The following is an 18,732-nucleotide window of genomic DNA, read 5'->3' as shown; positions in this document are numbered from 1 at the left end:
AACTGTTGCTTGCTTTTTGTCATATATAGGCAACAGCAAAACTTAAACATCTTGGGTCTGAGGATTAACTGGGAAGCCAATTAAAAACCGGAGATGAGAAACAACAGTCAGTGGCAGAAAGGTCTCTTCAAATACAAAGCAAGTTGTTTCATCCAGAATCAATGCACTGAAATGGTTACTGGGCACATGCCAAAAGGCTGAATTTTTGCCTCAGCTGTTTTTGTCAGACTTGGGTTTGAGAACATCCTTTAGTTGGTGCCCCTGAACAACTCAGCCGTAATTCAGAAACCATGAATGGTTTTATATATGTTGCTTCTGCTGCTGTCTGAGATTATAATAATTGAAAATAGAAAGTACTGAAATATACTGATGAACCCAAATTGACTAGATAATGATATGATAAACCAGAGGCTTAGTCCTGTGTCGCCACCAGATCTAGAAGCGCGTTGGATAAGGGGCTGTTGATAGAGCAGAGAGAGAGAGAGAACAATGATAATGCTGTTCACAAAATAAGAACCCTTCTGAAAAGGAACGTACAGTTTCAAGAACAGATGGTCTAGTGGTAATAGAGACTAACAAATTTTTGTTGGCTGGCAGCCGTCTTTCAGGTTAGGATCTTGTCTTTAAAGCTCTTTCATAGAGTTGACTTCCTTGCTGCAAAGTACTTGGTAAAAGGATAGAGTAAATTCCTCCTGGGAACTTATTCTTCCTGGTCTAACAAAAATGAGATTACAGTGGAAGCACAAGGCAGTCAGCTCACGGTGACAAGGTAGGCTTTGTTGGAGCAGCCTATGGTTTTTTTGGATTTTGTTCTGCTCCCTGCACTCCAGAATTAGCATGCTGCAGGACGGTTGTCACCCCTGTGATGGAAGGTGGGAAGACTGACTTGGAAACATGCAGAAGTCTTGCTTTGATCATCTCATTTCTTCTGCAGAAGAAGCATATTGTTTGTGAGACAGATCTTACATAATCCTCCTTCTGTGTGTGTGTGTGTAAACATATTTAACACAGGCCTTTTGTTTCTTAACTAGTTTAAATTTAATCCATAGTGTACATGCAGTGTGGAAGGGGACAGAATAGGGGTGAGTTACAGTGCATTTTGGATTTATCCTCTCCTCCAGTGCCCCAGAACTCGTATGGACTCATAACAGGCAAAATGGAGGTGAAATAATCCCATTCCCATCTTCTATCTGTGCCCTAAAAGCAAACTGACTGTCTCTAACTAATCGGTGGTATCACAACCCTCTGTCTTTGCTTGCTGGGTTGATTCTCTTGTTGCACAGTAGCTGGTAGAGAGGCTTTAAATGCAGAATTAGCATATAAGCCTGTGCCATTTTTGGCTGGCTGTTAATGTTTAAAGTCTTTAAAGTCGCCCACTAAAGACGAGGCAGAAGAACAAACGTTGGCCTGGATATGTGGCGTGTGTGTTCTTGTTTAATATCGGAATTTCTGGTATGGCCAGGGATGCATGCCAGCTTTGGCAGTACAGGGCACAGTTCAGATACTTAAGTACTGTACTAAAAATAACAGGACTATTTTAGACTGGGACCCAATTAGGGAGAGAATAACTTGTTGCTCTGCAATCAGTAATCTGAAGTAGCAGGCAGGTTGCAATGTGCATGTAAACTTGTCTGTTTTGCTTGCAGAGTTGCCAGTTTTGACATTGCTTCCTCCCTGTGTTCCTTAGATGCTTTTCCAGAGGTTAAAAAAAAAATCAACAAAACCCCCCTTCCTCTTAAGGCAGACTTTATGTGCTTTAGTTCAGATTTTGATATTGCAGTGTTTAATAGCATTACATCTCCTAATCCTCCAGCGTTTGCTTGGGAAATTCCTAGAAGGCGGGGAGCAGGAGGTGAGGAGTGGTGCTCTCCATGATGCAGTGAGTGAGCTTTGTCCTGCCCCACAGAAGGGCAGCGAGGGTGAATCTGGGCAGTCAAGGAGCAGAGGGGCTGGTTTGGAGACTTCCTTTTCCCCTGCTTAGCCTACTGGGGATGAAGAAGGGAGTATGGTTCCCAAAATTTGCTGCTGCTGCTTGATTTCCATTCAAGAAGTACAGTGAAAATAACCTGCATGTTTAACCTCCTGAAACAAAATATTACTTTACATGTCAGTAGTTTCCCTCTGATGATTTTATTTTTGGTGATGCTGCTGGCTGCCACCTTCTATGAAAACGCTTAGATTACAGTAAAGCAAGTTAGAGGAATCTGAATTTCTTCATGTGCAGCGTGTGTGGGGTGACGGGGAAGGTGCAAGCCCGCTTCAGCATCCAAATCCTCTGGTCTGGGGGGCCTTTCAAGTGATTGGCTGCATCTGATCTCGGTTTTATGCCAGTGATCAGAGCGGGGTTGTTGATGAGGGAATGCTTTATGGAGCCTTATGCAAATGCTTCATTGAATAGACTTGTGCTGATGCTTGAGATGAAAGCAAAATGCACCTAAAACTTCTATTTTTGTACATGTCTTTCTAGCATGCTATTCTGAGAACATGAAAAAGCCAGAATCTTTTTGGTGTCGTGACTCTTGTGTTGTTTTGAAAGTAGCTTTTCATTTTTTTAAAAAATAAAAAGCTTATGAGAAGTGTTCAAGGCTTTGTTCAGCTGTGGTCTCTTAGCAGCTTTCAGTATGGTGTTGGGCTTATGTTGTGATTTTTGGGAGGACATAATCAGGTTTCCTTTATCATGCAGGAAGCTTCATGTTCTTTAAAACCTTGGATTTCAATTTGCTCTTGTCCTGACCTGAAATGACAAGGAAGAGTCTTCCTAGATGCCCACTATGAAAACAGCGTCTTTTGTATACAGTGTTAAAATGTAGCATATCGTGGATGTAGTAAGTTCCCATGGAAATAGTGGGAGAGGCACCTTGGCAAAGTGGATCATGTTTTGTGTGGTAGAGAGCCAGAATTTAGGCGTGTGCTTGTCAACTCACGGGCTACATGTGTTCTACCTTCTTCATACTGCAGCAGCCTGCAGGACTTGCTGTTAAAAGTAAATGTTACATGGAGGATGCCTAGCAACTGTAGTTTCTAGTTCTCTGCCAAATTGTTAAAGGTGCAAATCTGTTAGATTGATGCAGGTTTTTTTGGAGGATGCAGTGTGGCAATGCTGAGGTGGTACTTCTGCACCTCAGTGATGTAGCTGTCCCTCCAGCTCTCCTTCACCATCCCTATTAGGTTAATGTATAGAGCCCACAGTTCACAGCCAGGACTATTAATTTAAAAAAAAATAATTTGAATTGCAGTTTCTTAGGTAGGAAGCCTGCAAGGAGCTTTTCTCTGCTTTTAGACCCTTCTGCTTCATGGTGAACTGTACTCTGGTTCTCTAGAGCATGCACACTCATTACTGTAGGTGCTGCCCCTTAAAAAGCTTTCTCCAGTGTTTAGCCTAAACTATTATTATTTTAACACATTGATCAAAGTCCAGTCACCCCATTGAAAAGATTTGCATGTTTCCTCTCCACTCAATGTTTGCCTTCTTCTCCCTCAGTTGTCTCTCTTCTTCTCTGTGCCAAATAATCCAGGACTGTTCGTTTCTGCTTCAGGAATTCCTGTTCTCTGTACTCTTTTTAATTCTATTTTACCCTTTTAGTGTCATAACAGCCCACAGTTTTCAAGAAGTGGGTGTGTCCTGGGTTTTATGATTTGTCATGATTCTGCTTTGCTTGTGACAGTTCCTGGATTCTTAATACTGTATTACTATATTTCCTTGTGAGATATTGTCTGCTCCTCCCCCGCCTTCCCTCTAAGGTGATACTTCAAACAAGACTTAAGACTCCTGACACTTAAAACTTCAGTGGTACATACAGGCAGGGTTATTTTTCTTTTTGTACATTGGCTTGAGTTTGTGGAAATTAGAGTTGCCCTTTTGGCTATCCATTTGCCTGCAATCATAAGATCATTCTGCTGTGCTTTGCATGAAGCTCCAACTCTGACTGAACACATCATACTGCTGGCAAATTTTGTGTCACATTTCAGAGAGCTTATGGATATGTTGAAAAGAATGGCCACTACAGTCATTCTGGAGACTCTTTGTATGGAAAAAAAGGCTCTGTTTTCCTCCATTTAATTCTTATCCTTCAGCTGGGTGTTAAGGGGGAACCACTCCTGCAAACTATAGCAGCTCTGGTCCTTTGAAGTGTCCCCAGCCTAGGGATAATGTCCACATGTGTCTTGTTCATACAGTATCATAAACTGTGGGTAGGTTTGAGTCATAACTTCTACAAAAGAGTTACTGACTCTTCCTCATGCCATCTTATTTATTATTCAGGTCCATGTTATCTAGTTTTAACCAGTTCTTTCAGAAAAGAAGTCACTTCCTGATGTTTCAGGTCACTGGATTTACCTTGAACTCATTTCTAAAAACTGATATATCTTACCATCTTCCATGCTATGTCCAAATCACTTTATGCGTGACAGGGTAAGTACAGAAATTAATAGCTTGGTAGTTTGATGTTTTCCTCTAGAAATCTTGACTGAATGCTTTCTTTTGTGCAACTTACTACAGTCTTTTATGCTGCTCTTAAAAGTAATCTGTCAGCAGGTGTTTAGTATATATGGTGTCTGGTTGGCTTATTTATTTTGACTTCTTTTAATGAACAAACATAATATCTCTTAAGGAACTAAAATCAAAACAGTCCTTACTTTTTCTTTCTGTCAAGAAACCTAGAAGATGTTTGCAGCTAAGGTGAGTTTTTGAGGTGAGGGGTGGGAAAACTTGATTTCCTGTATTTTGCATTAGAGCTGGTAGCAGGTGCCATTCTAGACTGGTCTTTGGATTAAGTCTTGTGTCCCAAATTCAGTCTGGGCGTTTGTTTGAAGGTAACCATAAACATGAAATTGATCTTCATTACCCTGACTTCTGGGGCTCTTGCCATAGGTTATTGGGTGTGCCTGGTACAGCATCAGTACATCCTGTGTTTCATTTCTGAACTTGTGTCCCTCCTCTGTGTTGCCTGGTCTCAAGTTACTGGGACACCAAGTTAACATCTTTAAGTACACTTGGCAGAGGAATGTACTCCTTGGTTAGAAAACTTAACTCTCCAACTTTTGCAGCAAAAAGAGGGATATAAACTTTGCACACCTGAGCAAGAAGTGTCAGGCAAACCTCCCACTGGCAAAGGAAAAGACCTGGGAAGCTCTCATGTATCTTTTGCAATATTTCTAGCACATAATTAAATGCTGCTTTGTTGTCCAGTCTGAGAACTTGTTTATGAAACCTAATACTTCCCTGTGAAACTCTACGCTTTGCTTCTTAATACTACAGCCTGAGTGATGCTCAATGAGGTGGACAGGGTGCTTTGTGTATCAGCTGTTTCAGGCATCGTGAAGTCTAAATACAGCGCTTCCTTAGCTGGCACTTGAAAGCTTCACTTGCTCCCGGGGAGGGGGAAGAAATGTCAGTGCCCCGGCTCAATCCTGTAGCAGATGCATCCTTCAAAAAAAAATAAATAAAACAGCTGAGTCATTCATTCGTTCTTTTTCTTCCATGCTGCCAGCCAATCCCAATACACTTGTATTTCACACAGGAGGGAGAAGGCAGACAATACTGTCTTTTATTATTCATACCCTGCAGCTCACTATCTTCTTCACAAAATAAGGGTGGCGTCTGTCTGTCTCCACTTCATGGGAAAGATTAACAACAATTAAGGTCAGCAATTAAGGTTGTGAAAACCTTTGAATAACTGCAACATCTGTTCTTATACTAGAATAAATAAAATAAAGCTGGAGCTCTAATTGCCAACAGAGTACTTGCTCATATCTGTTTTGTAATAATGGGCTTGTGAAATTCATATTGTTAACTGGTCCCTTGCCGACCAATATCACTGGCCGGCCATTGGTGCAAACTTGCATGGTTTAGCCAAGAGCCATGTGCTGGAAGTGAGGGTGCAGGATGAGAAGTGGGAATAGTGTATAACATGTGGGACACTGTGAACCTTGCGCTGGCAGGGTGGCTGAGTGATTCCTGAGATGGCTGTGGGATGTTATCAGCCTCTCACATTGGACATAGCACTTGATCTCCTGAACTTCCCCGTCCATTTCAATGTCAAATAAAACTGTTTTTCCTAAATTGCTTTTGACTCTGGTTTTAATCTTGCTTTGAGACAGAATAGGGTTGTTAAGGGGAAATTTACTATTTCTCAACTGACTGTTGTTTTTTCCATAAGCTTAAATTTGATGGCAAGAGAGCACCTGAGTGTTCCAAGATGGACATTTCTAGAAGTAGTTATCTTCAGTGTAGCATCAATGCCTGACTTAGATCAGGAAAAAAAAATTACAAATTAAAGAAAGAGAATGTCCTGAACTTCAGTTAAGCATTTGTTCAGATAAAGCCATTTTAGTATAAAACAATGTTCCTTGAATGTTCAACAAATGGAATAGAACATTCCAGTTCAAAGGTACCTTCAATTATCATCCAGTCCAACTGTGTGACCACTTCAGGGCTGACCAAAAGTCAAAGCATGTTGCTAAGGGCATTGTCCAAGTGCCTCTTAAACACTGACAGACTTGGGGTATTGACCACCACTCTAGAAAGCCTGTTCCAGTGTTTGACCAGCCTCTTGGTAAAGGAATTGTTTCTGTATATCTAGTCTGAACCTCCTCTGACTCAGCTGTGAACCATTCTCATACATCCTGTCGCTGGATATGAGGGAGAAGGTTTCCAGTAACGAATGGCACGTTTACTTAATTTTGTCTGACTCTACGGGGTGATTTCTTAACTTGTCTGCAGAGCAAATGCTCAACAGTGTTGTACTTTCCATCCAGAGAATGAAAACTTCAGTGCTGCTCAAGTGCCGGGAGCTGGAGCCTAGTCCTTGGCACATGTGGCCTTCACAGAGGGAACTGTTTGTGTTCTGACTTACTGCAAAACTGCGCTTTCTAGTTGTCTTTTTTGGTGTTTTTAAAAGTGGATGTCATGAGACATTTCAACCTTAAAAGGCTTGACCTGCTAGACAGAGATCTGTCTTAAGACTTAGGGATCTATCCTCAAAGTCTGGTAGAAAACCAGCTATGTCTTTCTGTCCCTCAGACCATGGGAAAAATTCAGGTGTATTGTTTCCTGGTGTGCTCAGTATTTCTCCCTCTCCATCTGTTGGTAGTAGTTTTCTATAATCCTGCATTTCTTTACTCTAGCTGCAAGACCTTTTCTGACCAGTGCTGCTACTTGCTGTCATGGGAAAAATTATATCCGTGTTATTCCTGCTGCATGCTTCACTGTTCTGCATAGTCCCACTGAGACAGACTGCATTATGCAATGTGTTGTTACATTTCTGCAGGAGCAGAAACGTATGCCAGTAGCTTAGGAAACAACACTAGGAAGTTCTACAACTGGGTGCTTCTCTGGGAACAGTGGTTATCGTTTCCTGCCATGGAGAGAGCAGTTCTGTATGGACCAGCCTTTTTAAATCTGGCTCTTGAGAAGCATCCAGCTTCAGTGAACTTCTGCTTCTGTCTTGTGTTTTAGAGAGAAGCTTTTTGGTTTTGTATAATGAAGAGGTTGTCCTTTAGTTAAATGATACAGTTCTCATGAAAATTGTGCTGCTTATTTTAGGCTATTGACTTATATGAGTTACCGGACTGGAAAAGATGCGTAGGCAAAGATGTTGCAGGAAACAAATCTGATAGTTTCCAAGCCATAGTGTAATTTATCTAAGACCAGTAATGCCATAAAGAGGAGAGAGTATTTGGTGGCAAATTCTGTGGTACTGCTGTCTGTTTGAAGGAGATGGGGAATATTACAAACTAGTGATTGCTGAGATCTGTAAGCATCAGAGCCTTAGGTGAAGGGAATATTCACCCTCTTCTAACGACAGAAAGTAGCATGAAAGCCTGTGGGAGGTATTTATGGGAAGCAGGCAGTTGTGTGAAGCCATCTCTTTGTGCAGAGCTGGGTTTTAATAAAAAAGAACAGCTAATTAGTGAGGCTGAAATGAAAATCAAGACTTTTCTGATGCATCTGTCAAATTGATTGTATTAATTATGAGTGAATGCTTTCACATATCAAAATACAAAGCTAAAAAACCTTTTTGAATTGTTATTTCTTCAATTAACAGCAGCAGTTAGAAATTTCAAATTTCTGATATTCACAGAGGCTTTTGCAAGACAGCTAGTCTGCTTTTTTGGTAAATCTTTTGTTTTCTTACACTGCAGTGTATTTTGGGAGAGGGAGAACTTTTTGGAGGAGCAAAGTGTGAACAAAATCTCTGTCTCAAACAGCAAAGGAAGTTCAGGGAACAAAACTGAGATTTTTGTTTTGTTTTGTTTTGTTTGAGGTGGACTGAGTTCTGCCTTGTCAGCTGAAAGAGTTTTCTTTTGCATTCTGTGCTGCAGCTAAAAAATCTCTTCATCTGTTTACAGAGTTTACATACATGTGTAAGAGTACATGTATAATATATATATATATGTATACACACACTGAGTGAAATCAAACTCTGAAAGTTGCTAGGAGAAATTGAAGCTTTGTCAGGATTGACTCCTGCAGTACAGAGACGAAAAGTCTGGAAATACTGCAGGGCTAGTCTGGCATAATTTTCAGTCTTGTCCGGAGGTGCTGAGAGTTTAAAGCTTACGTGCTGAACACTGGGGAGGGATTCCTCTGGCTGGTTTTGTGCCTCTAGATTGTGGATGGCTACATCTGAGCCAGTTTGCTAAATTCCCTTTGTAGTCAGTGGAAAGAACCAGGTGCTCCAGTGGTGTGCTTCATTGAATTGTGTAGGTTGTAAGCGGCCTCTTGAGCTCATCCCATCCAAATCTCAGCTTTCTCTGACATCTTTTAGATAGCTGCCGTGTAATGAGATGGACTGTACATAAGGAGAGCAAATTTCTCCTCACTGACTGATGTGGCAATGCAGGGGTGTACATTTCTCCTGTACACATACCACCATAGGTATGTGACTTTCTTCATATCCTATATTAGTGTTGTGGTCAATTCTGTGTGTAGCCTGGATGTTGATTTGCTTCTGTGGGCAGTGTACTGCAGGCCTGTAAAATGATGTTGTGTGTGGGGACACTTAGGTGCTGTCTTCTCCATCTTTTCTACTGCTGCCAGTACCAGTTGGACAACTTTGGAGGTGGGAGCATGTAGATGGGACCTGCGTGTGGGTTCCAGGCTTGGAGTACAGGTGTTTTGTGGGTTAAAGTACACTGGTACATAGGGAAGGCACTTTGGCTACATCTGGAGCCTACACCCTTTGAGAACAAATGTTCCCCTTCATCAGCTCTGTAGTCTGAAGGTTAACTAGGCATGTTCCTTGTTTAATGTGTATCTAGTTAACCTTCAGTGATGGTGATATTCAGCATTTCATACCTCTGTTAAATAGTCTAATAAGGCCTGAAACAACAGATTTCCTTTATGGCATCCTGAAAGTACAGGAAAACAGCTCTTAATGTAGGTGGCTTGGCAAAATACTCTAGTCAAGTATTTGGCCTGCTACCCAGCCTTCGATATATAATCTTTCGGTGCTGCCAAAATACCATTCTAATTAAGTTGACATAGTCTATGAAGCCTGGGTGGTATTATTTCAGTTTTCTTTACTGTGCTTTCCAACACTGCATTTTGAAAGGGTTGGTGGAAGCTGACACTTACAACCTCACCAGAGTCTTCATTAAGCTGAGATTTTGGTGACCTTGTGACCTTCAGTATCAAAGGAGGGAATAATTCTCTTTCTTCCTCTCTGCAGGTACCTGTTAATAGCAATAAAGAAATGTACACTAATGCACATAAAACATGTGATCACTTGGCCAGATTTCAGCTTTTCATTGAACATTAGCCCTTCTACAAAACATTAACCTATTCTGTAGGTTTATTTTCTATTTTGCTTACACTTATTTGAAAAAGCTATGCCCTGTTTGTCCCAGGGTGGTATTATATTTGCAAGTAGGTCAGCATACTCACTTTTGAGATGTCAGCTTGAAACTGTTTTTCAAGGCCTGAAAAGCAAAAGGGGTTAAGAAAGACTTTTGCGTGTCCACTATATTTTATTTATTTATTTATTTATTTATAGAAATTCTTAGCCTGTAATCAAGAATAGAGCACCAGTAACATTTTAGTTGTTTTCTGAAAGTCTACACTGATTGCCTGCTGCTAACTATAAGCCACCCGTGGATTTGAAGCTTGTGTGTTGCATAATACCTGCAAATGCATCTGAGATTACAAAATGGTCTCTTTGCTCTAAGAAGAGATTGTTGTGATTTGTTAGTAAGGCAGCGTTAAAGTACACATGAGGTATCTATGACATCAGTATCTTAAAACCGCAAGCAGTTTTTTGCAGTTGAGGGTGCTCTGGCACTGCTGGTGCTTCATTGCATGGGAGTGAATAAGTGCAGACTCCAAACTGGGTACAGCTTTTATGTTCCAGTTAATCAATCAAGAGTGTATGTATTAATTTAAGTTTCTTTGCATTATCTTTTGCACTTCTTTATTATAGCACTCTTGAACAGACAGGATTTTCTGTTCATCCCAAGAGCAACACAGTATTTGTTGGAGCTGCCTCCTTGCACTCTTTGCAACTAGAAGCAGAGTTCATGGTCATCTGCTTGCTTGGGGTTGATGTAGTCCAGGGCTCTCCTGGCTTTACTGAGTTATCACTTATAAGATACACAATGGTTACTCTTACCCTGCTGTGCATGAGATGTAAAATGGGTTTGCTTTTTCATTTTACTCTGTGCTATTGTTACTTACTGTGGTGTCTCTATAGTAATTGTTTCAACAGTTGAATTCTTTAGAATAAACCATGTTTGGGAATATGTCACCCCAAAATTCTTTGGAGGGTGAATTAACGTACTGTTGATATTGGGGAATCCATCTCTGCTCGCAGCATGTAATTTTTTTCTAACCATACAAATGAGATACGCTGAGAATAACCTGCACACTTAAGTGTACCTCTAATAGTATCTCAAAAAGATACTATCTTTGTGAGTAGCCTGGTGTTTGAATTGAAATGTCTAAACTTGCCTTCCAGCTTCAACTGTTTATATGGTACTAGACAATGTAAATAAACTAGTGCTTATTCATGAACATAAATTATAGATAACTGTAAAACCTTCTGTCAATTGATTTGCTTTAAAAACATAAACCTTGATTTCTAAACAAAAGCTTTTGAAAATCCTAGTCAATAACTCTTAAAAAAATCTTTTACTGGGAGAACAGCAAGTGACACATGTATGCTTAACTGTGTTAACTATCAGTATTAAACCTTGTAAATCATCAAAGTGAAAAACCTAATGTGTAATGTCCTTGCTCCACTATGATGAAGTTTTAGATCCAGGAAAAGTATTTTAACTTACCTGAAGACTCTGGAGAGCAGGAGAGACATAAGGAGGGATGTGAATGGTATTGACAGATCTCTGTCTGTAGCTTTCTGTGCATTTTGGTTTTGAAGTGTCTTATGGTCAGCCTTCTGTAGCCAGTATGGTGTTACAAAAACTAGCAGGTTCATTGAGAAGCTTTGCTGAGCCCCCTGCATAAAGCGTCCAAGTAAAGAAAAATAGGCTTGTGTAGCTGTAATGATTGATGAATGGATCATTTGGATGAAACAGGCTTAAAATGCTTGAAAAACTGATCAGTAGGTAATGTGATAGGAGATTGCCTTTTGTTCTGTTTCTTTTTTTTTTGTATATCTCTCTTTTGCATCAGCCAGTAGGGGAGGAAAGGCTTTTGCATACTCTGGAAGATTCTCCTCCAAAATAAAGGAGTGTTGTAGAGAAATGAGGGAACAGAAGCTGAAAACAGGGCATACTTGCTACAGATGGCTACTCTATGAATTTAAAAGTCCCTCTATCAAACCTTGGTATATATGTTTCAACTATTTCGTCTCCTAAATTTTGTCAGGCTGAACTTGCTCTAACTGTATGGGAGTTGGGTAGAAAAATGTCTTGTGTGTAGTTTAGTCTCTGGGCTGGGGGGTCTAGAGCCACTGGCTTCCAAGTTCGACCCCAGAGCACCATTCCACATCATTCACACCAGTTGCAGTTTGAAAGCATTAGGGCTCATTAGTGTGTTGAATGCAAAAAACAGTGTTTTGGTACGTGTACCACAAAAGCAGACTTCAGTTGAGTTGGTACCACAAGGTGAAAGTAAATGGCTTTGAGAAAAATGCAACTTTATATTTTATTTGGAGATTTCTCCAGATGTTTCACTAATGTGAGATGCCTGGAAAGAAGTAATTCTCATAGACGTGCAGTAGGAAAGATTTGCCAGCTCCTAAAGGCAGTAAACAAAGAAAATGAAAGTTCACGTTTCCTTGGCCAATGCAGTAGTTTGCTGCCACTGGAAGGAGGCGATCGTGTTTCTTTCCCCTCTTCCTTATGGTCTCCTGCCACTCACATTGTGCCAACTGAACTGCCTGTCAGATCTAAGTTTATTACACTTGTTTCCTTAGCAGAACACTACCCCAGCAAAATAAATGTGTTAATTAAAACAAGCTGAACTCATTAAGGACCATACATGACACAAAGGGGGGAGAAGGAGGGAGTACCATGAAGTTGCTGGGAGGAAGTGGAGAAAGAAAGCAGAGCAGGGGCTGATGAAGAGAGTGGGACATCTGTCCTGTTCTTGGCAGTAAAAAGCTTTTAAATCATCTTGCCTGTTATATAACTTCACTCTAAGTCTTCAGGTTGGAAAATAAAAGCCTAAAATAACATAAGAAAATAATTATTTAGACTGCTTTCCAAAATTATAAATTTGGATTCTGTTTTTCGAGAAATGTGACTAAATTGAAGTGGGGAGAGGGGGGCAAGGCAATGATAACACAGAGAATAGAGATAGTATTTTTTTTGGTTCTATGGAGGCAAAGAATGTGGTGAGGAACTACACATACAAAATTAGGGACCGTTAGTCATTGCATTCTCTGAAGTTCACCTTGGGCCGCTTCCCTATGTATCTCCTGTCCCAGTCATGCATCTGTGGACCTGCCCTACCTCTGCATATGGCTTGCTGATGGGGTTGTCTCCTGTATACTGCATAGTTTTTTATTTCAGTTGCTGTCTAATTAACATTTTGTTTAGACTTGGGTACAGTCTCTGTTTAGTTGCCAAGGTTCCTGCTTCAAAGCTATGGATTTAGCTGTTAAAAGGCAGAAGAAGATTTTCAGTGATTAAGGGAGAGAGTGAAACTGCAGTTTTGGAAACATTTCTAAAGTTCATTATAGGTTTGGGGTTTTTTTGTTGTTGTTTTTTGTTGTTGTTTTTTGGTGGGTTTTTTGGTAGGTTTTTTTGTTGTTGTTGTTGTTTTGTTTTTTATTTGTTTGTTTGTTTTTAACTGGAATACTTCCTTTGGACATAAGGGGGAAAATCCTTACATAGACAGGCTAAGTCCTATTTCTCTATTTTTCTCCCAGGACTTTATCTTTGCTGTCAGTGAACCTGCTCTGTCAGGAGGTGAACACAAATTCACAGGCTATAAGTCTTGAGCCTTTTCAAAATTTTAAGCAGATTCAGGAAACAAAAAAATGCTGAACTGCATATATTTTATTTAATTTTATTTGGCAAGACTGGAAGTGGGATGGCATCAGCTCTTCTGTGCTTCTTCTGAAGTATATATCTGTTTTGGCTTTCAAAAGCCTGAATTGCTGTTGCCAAGATTCTTCACTTTCTGGCAAAATTACAATGGCAAGTGGCTTCCTTTACAAGGTGCAATATTTAGACTAACAGCTTTGCAATTAAGAATGGCAAAAGAGAATTATATTCCCTTTTTTTATAAGACCAGATTTTTTAGTATGGATTCGTGGGAGTGTTTGGACGTAACTGAAGTGCTTTTGATTGATGATTTATATTTTGAACAATGCTTTACATTTTAGTGTGCAACACTCACTTGAAATTTTAACTAGAACAATGCTTTGTTTTCAAAGATGTTCAAAGTATTTCTCTAGTTAGGCAGTTCCTCTGTATCATAGACTTGCAAATGTCTTTTGGGTATGTACGTGTAACAAAACGTGTCTGCAGATAACAACTTGTGCAAGGGAAGTGGGAAGAAATTGGGAAAGCTACAAGTATTCTTAAATATTACCTGCTACTAATCTCAGTAGGCCATCAGGGTGTTGAGGATTGTGTCATTGAATCTTTTGTGGATGGAGAGTGATGCCTTTCTGGAGTGTTTGGGGAGGTGTTTTGGAGGAAAAAAAAACTTGTTTGAAGGGAAATTGACCAAGTATTATTTTCCAGCATGGAAAACCTGGAGACCTGGGGTGTGAGGAGGGACATTTAGAGCTGGGGAGAGAAGCAAGCATATGTTTGGACTGAGTAAATTGGGAAAGTGGTCAATAAAATGTTTGAGATGATGAATCCAGTCCTCTGAGTGCCTAGCAAAGCAATGCTGTGTTGTTCTGTGCACAGAAGGCTGCCAGTATGGTTTGAAGTCAGTCTTTTGGTTTTATGTTTGACAGCCTGCACTAATGAACCTTTGAGTCCTGCTGACCAAGTTATCACCTTGGGAGTGGAGGTCATCCTCAATCTTGTAAACTGACACAGTCTCCACCTGAAACCATCACCAAAAGAAGGCAACATGCTTTAGGAATCCTTATACATACTGATTACTAAAGCTACAATGAAATCTGATGGCAAACTTGTGTGCTGCCAAGGGTGTTCTAGGATCTAATCTCCTTAGTCCAGTCAGCTAGGGAACCTGATGGCACTTTCTTTTCAGCCCACATAGTTGTCATTCAGGCTTCCTTCTTGTGAGAAGTTGTGTGGATCTTGAATGCAAAAGCACATCTGGGTCCCGCAGTTTCAGTGCAGCTGGGGACATTGCTAGCTGTCAGGTCTTTCAACTACAGAAAATTCACTGGCATGCCTCATGCTGCTTGTATCCAAATTTATTTCCATTGTAGCTATGGCAATAGAAGTAGATGAGGAAGAAAGTTTCAGAGGATGGATCCTCATGCCCTGTGTTGTAGAGGATTGCTGGATGTATCTATTTATTTGCTTCCTCTTGAAAACCTGCTTCAGTGATTCAGATATCCATATATATGTATATGTCTGTAGAAAAAAACCAGAACACTTCCCTAGGTGCTGTGAAGTAGTGGGTAGTCTGGAGCCAGGTGAGTGGCCAGTTGAGGTCTTGGAGATTGCTCCTTCTATGGACCAGCCAGATAGGGTCTTTTTTCTCTGAATCTTTAAGATGTTATATTATAAGTCAAGTAGACTTAAGACAGTCCTGAGGGTAACTTAGGGGAGAATATTGTATGAACTCAGTTGTTTTAAGACTTTGTTCTAGTTTCTTAAAGAAAATCCATGTTTGGTCTGCTAAGCATCATGCTGTAGTGTGGGGAGAAATGGAACGGTGATATTTAATTACGTTAAACCTGAGCTCTTAGAGAAAGGTCTTCAGATAGGTCAAAATTTAAGGCTATGTTGAAGCTTTTTTCCCTTCCCTGTTTCATCGTAGTTCAGTTACAGAAAGCAGAACATTACAGAAGAAAAATAATTAAATATTAGTATAGTATTCAACGGCTTTGTTAAGTTACCTTTCATAAAAGAGCATAAATCCAGTTTTCAAGAACTCTGGAGCTTGTCTTGCAACTCTGCCAGGTTAAAATATTTTTTTTTTGTCCTTCCTCCTGTTCCCAACTAATATGCAAGCGATTGCATTTTAAAAATTATTTTTCTCTTGAATTTAAAGACTTTGACAGATGGCACATGTAGAACCTGGAAAACTTCCTGAATTGGCAGAGTGACCATACCCCTGCCATTTTCCTACTGCAGTATCTGTAGGTGCGTAGGCTGTGTCTGCTTCCAGAGTGCTGGGTGAGATACCATTTTCTCTGCTGGGAATGTGCAGAGAGCAAGTGATAAATCAAAAAAACACACCTGGCTTAATTTACAGTTAATAAATAACATAATCTACTGGTTAGGTGGGTAATTTGATTGTGACTTAAAACAACTCATTCATAGCAGCGACAACCTCCAGGATGCATACCTCCAGTGTTTTCCATGAGGGATGAATACCAATCTTTGTTTAGATTATGCGAGTTGGTTTAACACTTTTGAGAGACTGAGACATCAAAGCTATGCCTCACAATAGTCTATTCTTTAATCTAGAGAATGTCATACCAAAAATTAGTCTTATGACCTTTGAAACTTCGTTTATCATGACTGTCCTTCTTTCAGGGACTCTTTCCAAGGCAGAACTCTCAGGCCAATAACAGCACATGAAATTGCTTGGTTATGAATGTGCACAGGCTGTCTCACTCGATGTTGCATGACAGTTGTTCCCGCCACTGAATGTAGTGAGTTTTGTAACAGTGATTGACTACATAGCTTGTTTTCTATTTACAATTCTTTGGAATTTCCCTCCCCCATCTAAGGCATTTTAGGAAAAGGGCAGTAACTTGGCATTTCAATACCTCTTTGCGATTTGCGCTGTTTAACTTGTGTAACATCTGTACGCAGCTACAATCTCTGAAGAGAAGTGCTAAAAATCATGTTTAAGGCAACAGCAAAGGAAAAGTTGATTTATTTTTTCTCTCTAAGTCCTAATGTTTATCTGTGGAACACATGAAATCAGTATACAGTTCTGTCCCTATAGAATTTATTTGTTGTTGATGTGGTACAACAGGGCCTTAGATCTTAAAGGTGAGCAAAGGCTTTTTGTATTCCTAGGGTAAGACTCGTTTGATAAACTGCTTTTAGACAGTCAAAAGAGTTGTGATCTTAAATCAGTGTTAATGTGTGACTGACCTGGAATGATATCATCTAGAGATTGCTCTCCTCTGTTTCTGCAGTGTTAACAAATGAATACTCAAGAATGTAGCAGTAAAGCAAATGGTTCTTGATGAATTATGCAGTCTTGACTCCAACTATTGTTTGAGGTAATTTATGATCTTCCATTGGCATAATGGGGCTGTGGCATAAACTGCAGCACACCCTAGAGTAGACAAATTGGTCTGGTATTGTTTAGAAACATATTTAATCTATCTTGCTATAAAAGAATTGGAGCTTTTTGCTGAAACATCAAAAGACAGTATTTTGATATTCAGTCCTAAATAACCTACCATTAAATTTGCAGCAGTTGTGCCTTTTCCTGTTTTCTAAATATTGAAGTGATAATAAACATAAAACCATTGCAGTATAAAGCTGAATTTTTTTCCCTTATCCCTTTACATAAACTTTTTTTAGTCATGATGGGTTTAGAGGTTAATGATACAGTTCTCCTTGTTCTTGATGCATTTGACCAACTTCAGAACAGCTATTCCAGTGGCTTGCCTAATTTCACTGTACATGTGCTTACAGAAAACTCTACTTCCCAAAATGAAAAGGTGTTTAAGAGCTTTTCTTAAATTAATGCTTAATTCTCCTGGAACAAACTGGGTGATTACAGTGAAACCTGTGGATCAGTCTTAAAAACTTACTTCAAACTTTTAAGTGTGGAGAAATAGTTATGTGGCTGTAGACCACTGTTCATATTTTTGAAGACTAGCAATAGTACAAGTTGGGTATTGTGCCTACAGAGTTAGATGTTTGAGCTGGCTTCCCTCTGCTTCATCCCCCACTGTGAATGCTGTAAGATTTTGCATTTAAACTTTCTTCTTCCACAGCATTTACTTACCTAGAATAAACAACTTGATTTATGCAAATTGGGTTGAATAGATTTTCAGACTTGCTGTTGCCAAAAGCAGTTTCCTCCCGAGGTAATTGGCTGTATGAACTGATCACGGAAAACTGCAGAAGCCCAGTAACTACTTTCTGGAAAGGAGTTCCCAGGTGTTTGCCTGCCTTACTGATAGAAGAGGAGGCAACCATACCTCAGCCAAACTTACCCTGGAACTAGATAAAATAAAGCTTCCTTGATGAGTGCATGGTTTATGTAGACCATAGGCTGCAACTCCTCTGGGAACAGTTTTTCCAAGATGTCTTTTACTCTTGTCTCTTACTTAACTGTCCCATAAATCTGGCTGGCAGCTTTGGTTTGGTGACAGTTCATGCTTAGCAGAGAGCAGGGGTAGCCTGTTTAAAACTTAAGCTTTTGTTTTGAATATATAATTAATAAAAGTGAACAAGACAGGAACTCACTTGTGGTAGAAGTTCTGGCTCTGCTTTGCAGCCTGTTCTCTCCGCTCCAGTCACCCTTTTTTCATCTACTTGGAGATGACATCACTTGTCTTAGTCTGCAGGGATGTCTCCAGTTGAATGTCAGTGGTTGGAAGAAATGTTGGACCAGCAAATAGTTCTTTATATATTTATTTATTTTTGTTTATTTTTCTTTCCTTTGTTATGAGACAGCAGTTGAAATAACTGTCTTGACATTGTCTTAATACTGCCTTCTCTTTTGTCATTCTTAGTTCTTTAGCCATATGTACCTCTAAATGTTTGCCAATTTCTTTTCAACTGTATCTGATCACAGAAGCTATGTTTAAAAGAAACACAACTCACCTTGAAAAGTTGTTGCTGATAATCACTCAGAAGAGCAAATGCAAGACTTGAATGAATTTGTATGGGGCACCCTATTTGATAGATTGTGTGAGAATAAAATCATGAGAGAAAAGGCAGGCAGGAAAGGGTAAATGTTGAAGATGCGTAACTAGGCATTGAAGGCTAATGCTACTTAAGGATCTTAAAGATCCTGTGGGTCTTTTCCTACCTAAATGATTCTATGATAAGTGACTGTCATCTTAATTAACTCAGATTTCAGTGTTTTCTTTCCACAGTTGAAAAGATAGCCTCAGTTGGTGAGAGCCAATTTTTAAATGGTCGGGACAATGAAATAAAGGAGGAGCCACCCGGCCTGAGAATAGTTATGTTGGGATT

At 39.8% G+C, this 18,732-nt stretch overlaps 1 protein-coding gene across 1 annotated transcript in view; it reads left to right on the top strand.

The window, feature by feature from the left end:
- The window catches only part of GRB10 (growth factor receptor bound protein 10), a 145,223-nt gene that overhangs the window by 17,522 nt on the left and 108,969 nt on the right, over positions 1–18,732 (top strand). The window lies entirely within an intron of this gene.

The sequence above is a fragment of the Lepidothrix coronata genome, unplaced genomic scaffold (genome assembly GCF_001604755.1).
Source record: "Lepidothrix coronata isolate B3197 unplaced genomic scaffold, Lepidothrix_coronata-1.0 Scaffold47, whole genome shotgun sequence".
Classification (NCBI taxonomy): domain Eukaryota; kingdom Metazoa; phylum Chordata; class Aves; order Passeriformes; family Pipridae; genus Lepidothrix; species Lepidothrix coronata.
The sequence above is the reverse complement of the archived record's forward strand: the minus strand, read 5'-3'. Positions and strand labels throughout refer to the sequence as shown.